Source organism: Octopus bimaculoides, chromosome Z (genome assembly GCF_046866305.1).
Source record: "Octopus bimaculoides isolate indiv1 chromosome Z, ASM4686630v1, whole genome shotgun sequence".
NCBI classification, from domain to species: domain Eukaryota; kingdom Metazoa; phylum Mollusca; class Cephalopoda; order Octopoda; family Octopodidae; genus Octopus; species Octopus bimaculoides.
The window spans coordinates 19448226-19457265 of NC_142944.1; positions in this window are offsets into that span (position 1 = coordinate 19448226).

Genomic DNA, 9040 nt, shown 5'->3' on the forward strand with positions numbered 1-9040 from the left:
TGATATTTGGCAGAAGTAAGAGAATGATTCAAGAGCTGACAGTTTTGTGCCTTAACATGTATCAAACTGAGTCCAATAAGCACTGCTGAACGAAATTCTCAGCCCTTGGTCACTCTGTTATTTATAAATATTTGTCAGAAGTATGTATTCTTTCATTTTTTTTTTCTTTGCCTACCCTTTCTGAAACCCTTATTTCTTTTTACAACTAAAAGAAAGTTAACACAGTCTCTCTCTTTTTCTCTCTTTCTCTCTCTCTCTCTCTCTCTCTCTCTCTCTCTCTCTCACATATATATTTATATGCACATGTATAGATATATATATATATAAAATTGCATATGTATGGCTGTATGGTAAGAAGCTTGCTTCCCAACCACATGGTTCTGGGTTCTGTCCCACTGCATGTCACTTTCTACTATAGTGTCAGTGGCCAAACCCTGAATCCTTGTGAGTGGCTTTGGCAGATGAAAAGTGAAATAAGCCTGCCGCATGTGTGTGTGCATATATATATATATATGTGTGTATGTATGTGGTTTTTTTTCTGTTTGTCCACCTCTTCTGCTTGACAACCAGTGTTGATTCGTTTATGTTCCTGTAACTTAGAGGTTCAGCAAAAAGTTATTACTAGAATAAGTATAAGACTTCAAAGTAAGTATTGGGGTCAATTTGTTTGGTTGAGAGCTTCTAGGTGGTGCCCTAGCATGACTGCAGTCTAATGACTGATACAAGTAAAAGATAACATACACATACATGCACACACACACGTAACAGCCTGGATAATCACTTTGATGAAAATGCTTTCTACTATGGCCGAAGGCCAACCAAAGCCTCGTGACAAGAATTGCTAGACGGACATATGTATGTGGGCAGGTAGATAGGCAGGTATGTACATATTGTGTGTGTGTGTGTGTGTGCGCACACACACACACACACACACACACACACACACACACACACACACACACACACACACACACACACACACACACACACACACACACACACACACACACACACACACACACACACACACACACACACACACACACACACACACACACACACACACACACACACACACACGGTTGTGAGGCAAGACTCTTGCTCCCCAACCACATGGTTCCGGGATCAGTCCAGCTGTGGCACCTTGGGCTAGTTTCTTCTGTATCCTTGGGCAGACCAAAACCTTGTGAGCGGATTTGGTAGATGGAAGCTGAAAGGCCTGTTTGTCCCCACCTCCATCACTCGACAACTAATGTTGGTGTGTTTACATTCCTATAACTTAGCAGTTCAGCAGGAGAAATCAATAGAATAAGTACTAGGCTTACAAAGAATAAGTCCTGGAGGTTGGCTTCTTCAACTAAAATCAAGGCGATGCTGCAGTGAAACAAGTGAAAAGAATATGTGTGTGTGTGTATACTATAAATGCATATGTGAATAAATAAGTAATAATTTTATATTTAGGTATATATATATATGTGTGTGTGTGTGTGTGTGTTTGTCTCCTTGCCTTGACATCAGGCAGCAATTGTAAACAAGTGCTATTTTTATGCAAGAGGTGTGTCCAATCTTCCACATAATCATGTCAGAACATGGTGAAATATTACCTTGGAAACAGGTGAAAGTTTGTGATAGGAAGGGTATCCAACTATTCAAAATCTATCGGATCCACATGAGCATGGAAAAGTGGATGTTTCACACACACACATTACATGGATGATATTTTCAACTGAAATGTTACAACTATCCGATTGTTCAAGTGCTTCAGTTCTGTGTATGTACATATATTTACACAATTGCTGACGTTTATCAATCATATCATCATTGTCGTCATCGTTTAACGTCCGTTTTCCATGCTGGCATGGGTTGGACGGTTTGACTGAGGACTGGTGAGCCAGAAGGCTGCACCAGGCTCAGTCTGATTTGGCAAAATTTCTACAGCTGGATGTCCTTCCTAATGCCAACCACTCTGAAAGTGTAGTGGGTGCTTTTACGTGACACCGGTACGAGGGCCAGTCAGGCGGTTCTGGCAACGACCACGCTCAAAAGGTGTTTTTTACGTGCTACCTGCACAAGAGCCAGTCTGGTGGCACTGGCAACGACCACATTCGAATGTTTTTCACATGCCACCGACACGGGAGCCAATCCGTAGCCCTGGCAACGATCACGCTCGGATGTGCTTTTACCGTTCCATTGGCACACAGTGCCAATCAGGCGGTACTGTTATCGGTCACGTCAGCGATATTGCAGACTTTTTGACAAAGCTAATATCTAAAGAAGGGAGACAACTGCTGCTACACTTACTGTAACTTTCGCTGATGTTGTCACTGTTACTTGTTAGATTGACACAACCACTACCATAATGGCTAGTGTTACTGTTAACCTAATTAGCCACTCCTCAATAAGAAACGATTTCAATCTGTTCTTAAACTGTTGCTGCTGCTACCTGTGTGACTTGGTAGCCATTAGAATGAAACCCATATCCAATGCCATGTGATTTTTACATAAAAAGCACAAGAACTTACAGTACTAATGTCATAGAATATATTTCAATTTTTTTTTCTCCTTTTATTTCAGCATAGCTAATCATCTTATAAAGCAATTAAAATCAGCAGCATATTTTGATAACTATGTAAATATTTTTTATCCATGATAAAGTACTCAAAGCATTTTCTTTTCTTTCTGTTTTTTTAAATATATATATATATAGAGAGAGTTATTAATATTTCTAAGTCTCTCTAAAGGAGACTACGGCAGTGGTACTGGAAATTAATAGTTATCGCCAAGCCAACATGGCAGTCCCAAAATTAGGACGAAAGCTGCCGTGAATTAGCTCCAAGAAGCCATCGCCTCTAGCTAGCTATGTGACACACGAAACCTGTGTCCTTTATAACCTTCGAACAGTGGAGGTCAGCAGTGTCCCCCTGCTGGTTTGGCAACTGCAGACTAGTTTCAGGGTGTTGCCCCTTGTCAATGCAGAGCAGCCAAGCCTTAGCCAGGCGGCGCTGTTGACTATCTGCTCGAAGGTTATTTATCTAATTTCAGTGGAATCTATCCACTGGTTTTCAGAAATAGAGTTATTAATATTTCTAAGTCTCTCTAAAGGAGACTACGGCAGCGGTACTGGAAATTAATAGTTATCGCCAAGCCAACATGGCAGTCCCAAAATTAGGACGAAAGCTGCCGTGAATTAGCTCCAAGAAGCCATCGCCTCTAGCTAGCTATGTGACACACGAAACCTGTGTCCTTTATAACCTTTATAACCTGTGTCCTTTATAACCTTTATAACCTGTGTCCTTTATAACCTATATATATATATATATATATATGTGTGTGTGTGTATATATACATATATGTATATATATATATATATATGTGTGTGTGTGAGAAAGTTGGTATGTGAAATCACGTGGTTGGATGTATAAAAGATAATAAGAGTGAAAAAACTACAGAAGACTTGTGCTACATGGTTAAAGTATATATTTAAATTATGACATAATTTAAATATATACTTTAACCATGTAGCACAAGCCTTCTGTAGTTTTTTCACTCTTATCTTTTATATCTATCTATATATATATATATATATATATATATATATATATATATATATATATATATAGATAGATAGACGTGCACGCTCTTATTCTACACTGGATATGCCACAATTAGTCTTAGCAAGGTATTGTTCACCAAAAGTGCTCAACAATTAGTTGTATAAAGTTTGAATTATTTGGGGCTGCAGCTTAAGTCTGTAAAAGAGAAAAAGAATAACTGAAAGAGTTATTCTGATACATGTTAAACACGTATGATCTTACCATATAGCACAAGTGGCACATGCATGTATATATGTGTGTGAGAGAGAGAGAGAGAGAGAGAGAGTATAAGCATTGATGGGATGTTTACAATCAATAACTTGTCTACTGAAAGCTGGAGCTTTTTCATAACTGATTTGATATTAAAAGTGTCCTGTCTTTTCAGAACGAAGACATTTCTAAATTTTGGTTTGCATTTGATATTTTTGGTATAATGTGTAAGTAAAATACATTCTTAATAATAGACGTAAGATATTCAAAAGGCTGGATACAAGACCTTAAAAGGCTTATTTCTTTATCAAGTTTAAAGAAGGTATTAGAGTTTTAGGAAAACTCAGTATTAAATATACTAATCAGGATAATGGTTAACTCCTCAAAATGTCTCTATGAAAAAAAAGTTATAATGCACAAATATGTATTTTTATATGTATATATATATATATATATATATATATATATATATATATATATATATGTATGTATATATATAGATACACAAATGGATAAATAGATGAATGGATATAGATATATGTATTTGATAAATATAATTATATATCTTTATTTTTGAAATATTGTATCCCATTGTGTGAGTACAATAAAGTCAATGCTTTATGTTTTGTGATATGACATATCTATTAACGAATAATCAGATGTTATTAACTTCAAGAAGTGGGAATCAAGAGTTGTGACTTTCTTGCCTTTTCCAGAGGCATAAGTAATGTGAGTGAAACAGCTACAAACAACCTATAACCAAACCTGGTTTGCTGTCTCAGCTTATCAGAATTTACCAACTATATGATGGTGCTTGCTACTATATATAATTATATTTGTTATATACATACATTTATATTTATAAGTCTGTAATGCATATATTAATATATTATACACATGTATATGTTATGTTTATAGTTTGTATGCCTTTTTAATTTTATGTATATGCTTCTGAATATATATAAATGTTTTGTATGCACATAAATCTGTGTTTGTATGTATTTACATGTATGTATATAGTGTGAGTGTGGTTCTATGTATATATATAAACACGTGTGTGTGTGCGTGTTTGTCCCTCCAACATCGCTTGACAACATCCCCGTAATCTAGCAGTTTGGCAAAAAAAAGACCGATAGAATAAGTACTAGGCTTATAAAGAATAAGACCTGGGGGTCAATTTGCTTGACTAAAGGCTTCAGCATGGCCACAGTCAAATGACTGGAACAAGTAAAACAGTAAAGAGTATATATGCGTATATCATCATCATCATCGTTTAATGTCCGCTTTCCATGCTAGCATGGGTTGGATGATTTGACTGAGGACTGGTGAAACCAGATGACTACACCAGGCTCCAATCTGATTTGGCAGAGTTTCTACAGCTGGATGCCCTTCCTAACGCCAACCACTCAGAGAGTGTAGTGGGTGCTTTTACATGCCACCGGCACAAGGGCCAGTCAGGCAGTACTAGCAACGGCCACGCTCAAAATGGTGTTTTTTATGTGCCACATGCACAAGAGCCAGTCCAGGGGCACTGGCAACGATCTCGGAAGGCATGTGACCTAGTTGGTTAGGCTGTTGCACTCAAAATTGTGGGTTTGATTCCTTGAGTGAGTTGCACATTGTGTTCTTGAGCAAAAAGAGTTCATCTCACGTTGCTCCAGTCTCTCCTTTCGAATGTTGGCCTGCTCGTGAGGTGGTGTCATTTGAAGGTTAAAACATCTGATAGCCTGATACAGTTCTATATTTAAGAGATGAGGAATTATGTACATTATTTACATTTTGACAGATATTTGTCCTCATCTTGTTTGTTGTTAACACAACATTTTGGCTGATATACCTTCCAGCCTTCTTCAGGTATCTTGGGGAAATTTCGAACCTGGTGTAGTAATTAAGAGTGCTGGCTACTAACCCCAAGATTCCAAGTTCGATTCCAGGCAGAGACCTGAATAATAATAATAATGATAACATCAAAAAATACCTTAGGAATGAGAACCCAAGTTCGAAATTTCCTCAAGACACCTGATGAAGGCTGGAGGGTATATCAGCCAAAATGTGTTAACAACAAACAAGTTGAGGCCAAATATCCGTCAAATGTAAATAATGTATCTGATAGCCTGGTCAGTCACATGATCATGTGTGATATGTATATATATATATATATAAAATGGAACAAAAACACAACAGAGGACAATAAAACATCTGGACAGATAGATGATACAAAGGTGAACAGGAAAAAACAACAATTAGAGGAACAGAAAAAAAAGGAGGGGTCATTCGTGGCCTTCTTTTGTCAGTCCAGTTACCAGATGTCCTTACAGTTTTGAGCAGTTACATTTGACACTGTTCAATCTGGTCACCCCCCTAAAAAGTTAAGAGAATTAGATTTTTTTGTGAGAAAGCTAGCGAATGTGTACAACAACAAAGACAAAAAACAGAGAACATGGTACACAATTACAAATACAAACAACAAGAATATAACAATGGGTGTCTTTCGACTGAGGATGAATCAAATTGAAATGGTGTGTATGAAGTGACAGCCTTAAGGCAGGAATATAAGATATATATATATATATATGTATAAAGCAATTAAGAGTATGGAAAGCCCCCGGCCCATCAGGGATCAGTGCAGAGATGCTCAAAATATCTGGCAGTGTTGGCTATAGCCTAGTCACCCATATTACGAACCAGGTGATACACGAAGGAGTCATACCCTATGACTGGTGTAGCAGCATCATAGTTAACTGCTACAAAGGTAAAGATGACGCTTTAGATACAAATAATTACAGAGGCATCAAGCTGTTAGATCAGGTTATGAAAGTTACAGAGAGGGTCATAGCCCAACTAATTAGGGAGCGAATCAATTTAGATGAGATGCAGTTTGGGTTCGTGCCAGGTAAAAGCACCACTGACGCCATATTTCTAGTAAGACAGCTGCAGGAGAAATACCTAGCCAAGGATAAGTCTCTGTACCTGGCTTTCGTTGACATGGAGAAAGCCTTTGACAGGGTCCCCTGATCCCTTATCTGGTGGTCAATGAGGAAACTAGGGATAGAAGAATGGTTAGTGAGAGCTGTGCGTGCCATGTACAGAGATGCTGTCAGTAAGGTGAGGGCTGGAAATGAGTACAGTAATGAATTCCGGGTAGAGGTAGGGGTCCACCAAGGTTCTGTCCTCAGCCCCCTCCTATTTATCATAGTCCTCCAGGCGATCACAGAGGAATTCAAGACAGGATGCCCCTGGGAGCTCCTCTATGCTGATGACCTTGCACTAATTGCGGAGTCATTATCAGAACTAGAGGAGAAGTTTCAGGTGTGGAAGCAAGGACTAGAATCGAAGGGCCTTAGAGTCAACCTAGCTAAAACCAAAATCCTAATAAGTAGGAAGGCAGATAAAACATAAACCCCTTCAGGTAGATGGCCCTGTTCAGTATGTAGAAAAGGAGTAGGTAGTAACTCTATAAGATGTACCCGGTGCAAGCTATGGACACATAAGAGGTGCAGCAATATCAAAGGCAGGTTAACTAGGAAGTTAGTTTTTGTATGTGGCAGATGTTCAGGTGCAATAAACACTGTAAACAAACAGGAAACAACTTCTGTCTCATTCCAGGGAGAAAAACTAGAGGTAGTTGATAGCTTCCGCTATCTGGGTGACCAAGTTAGTAGTGGGGGTGGGTGCGCTGAAAGTGTAGCTGCTAGAATAAGAATAGCCTGGGCAAAGTTCAGAGAGCTCTTACCTCTGCTGGCGACAAAGGGACTCTCACTCAGAGTAAAAGGCAGACTGTATGACGCATGTGTACGAACAGCCATGCTACATGGCAGTGAAACATGGGCTGTGACTGCTGAGGACATGCGTAAGCTCGCAAGGAATGAAGCCAGTATGCTCCGCTGGATATGTAATGTCAGTGTGCATACCCGACAGAGTGTAAGTATCTTGAGAGAAAAGCTGAACATTAGAAGCATCAGTTGTGGTGTGCAAGAGAGGCGATTGCGCTGGTATGGACATGTGGTGAGAATGGACGAGGATAGCTGCGTGAAAAAGTGCCACACCCTAACAGTTGAAGGAACCCGTGGAAGAGGTAGGCTCAGGAAGACCTGGGCTGAGGTGGTGAGGCAAGACTTTCGAACATTGGGCCTCACCGAGGCAATGACTTCTGACCGAGACCTTTGGAAATGTGCTGTGCGTGAGAAGACCCAGCAAGCCAAGTGAGACCTAAATCCAAGGCCTCTGCCAGGGGTGTAGCCAGCCCACTTATGCATACCTTTCCTTCATTGGACACCGAACTCCACTTGCGAAGACTTTTTGAGGCAAGTGAAATCGAAATCGAGCTAAATTCGACAACTGGAACCCATGCCAACACTAAACTCTGCTTGAGAAGACTTGTTCAGGCAAGTGAAATTGAAATAAATTCGACAACTGGCACCCGTGCCAACATCGTCTCCTTCATTGGACACGAAACTCAGTTTGCGAAGACTTATTGGGGCAAGCGAATAGTGAAATCGGGATAGCACCTGTGCCCAGCGTCGCCTTTCTGGCACTTGTGCCCGTGACATGTGTAAGGATTTTCGAGCGAGATCGTTGCCAGTGCCCCTGGACTTGCTCTTGTGTGGGTGGCACATAAAATACACCATTTTGAACATGGCCGTTGCCAGTACCACCTGACTGGCCTTCGTAGGATTTTTGAGCGAGATCGTTGCCAGTGCCCCTGGACTGGCTCTTGTGCGGGTGGCACATAAAATACACCATTTTGAGCGTGGCTGTTGCCAGTACCTCCTGACTGGCTTTCATGCGAGTGACACGTAAAAGCACCCACTACACTCTCTGAGTGGTTGGCATTAGGAAGAGCATCCAGCTGTAGAAACTCTGCCAAATCAGATTGGAGGCTGGTGTTGCCATCCGGTTTCACCAGTCCTCTGTCCAATCGTCCAACCCATGCTAGCATGGAAAGCGGATGTTAAACGATGATGATGATATATATAACTAAATCCAGTTATTGAACCATGGCAATGCAGAGGCCCCATCTTCATGTGTTTTAGTCAATTATAAGTAATAAAAAAAGTGTTGAATGATACTGTAAATGATAGTAATGTTCTCTATCGCTGATCCCTCTTAGATTACTAAGCAGATGAACATTTACCATCTTCCTAGGTAGTATATTCTTTACTTTCTCTATGCAGCCAAACCTGATAATCTACAAATTATGTTGAGCTGTTCACTCACAACATTACCATTGCTGTACA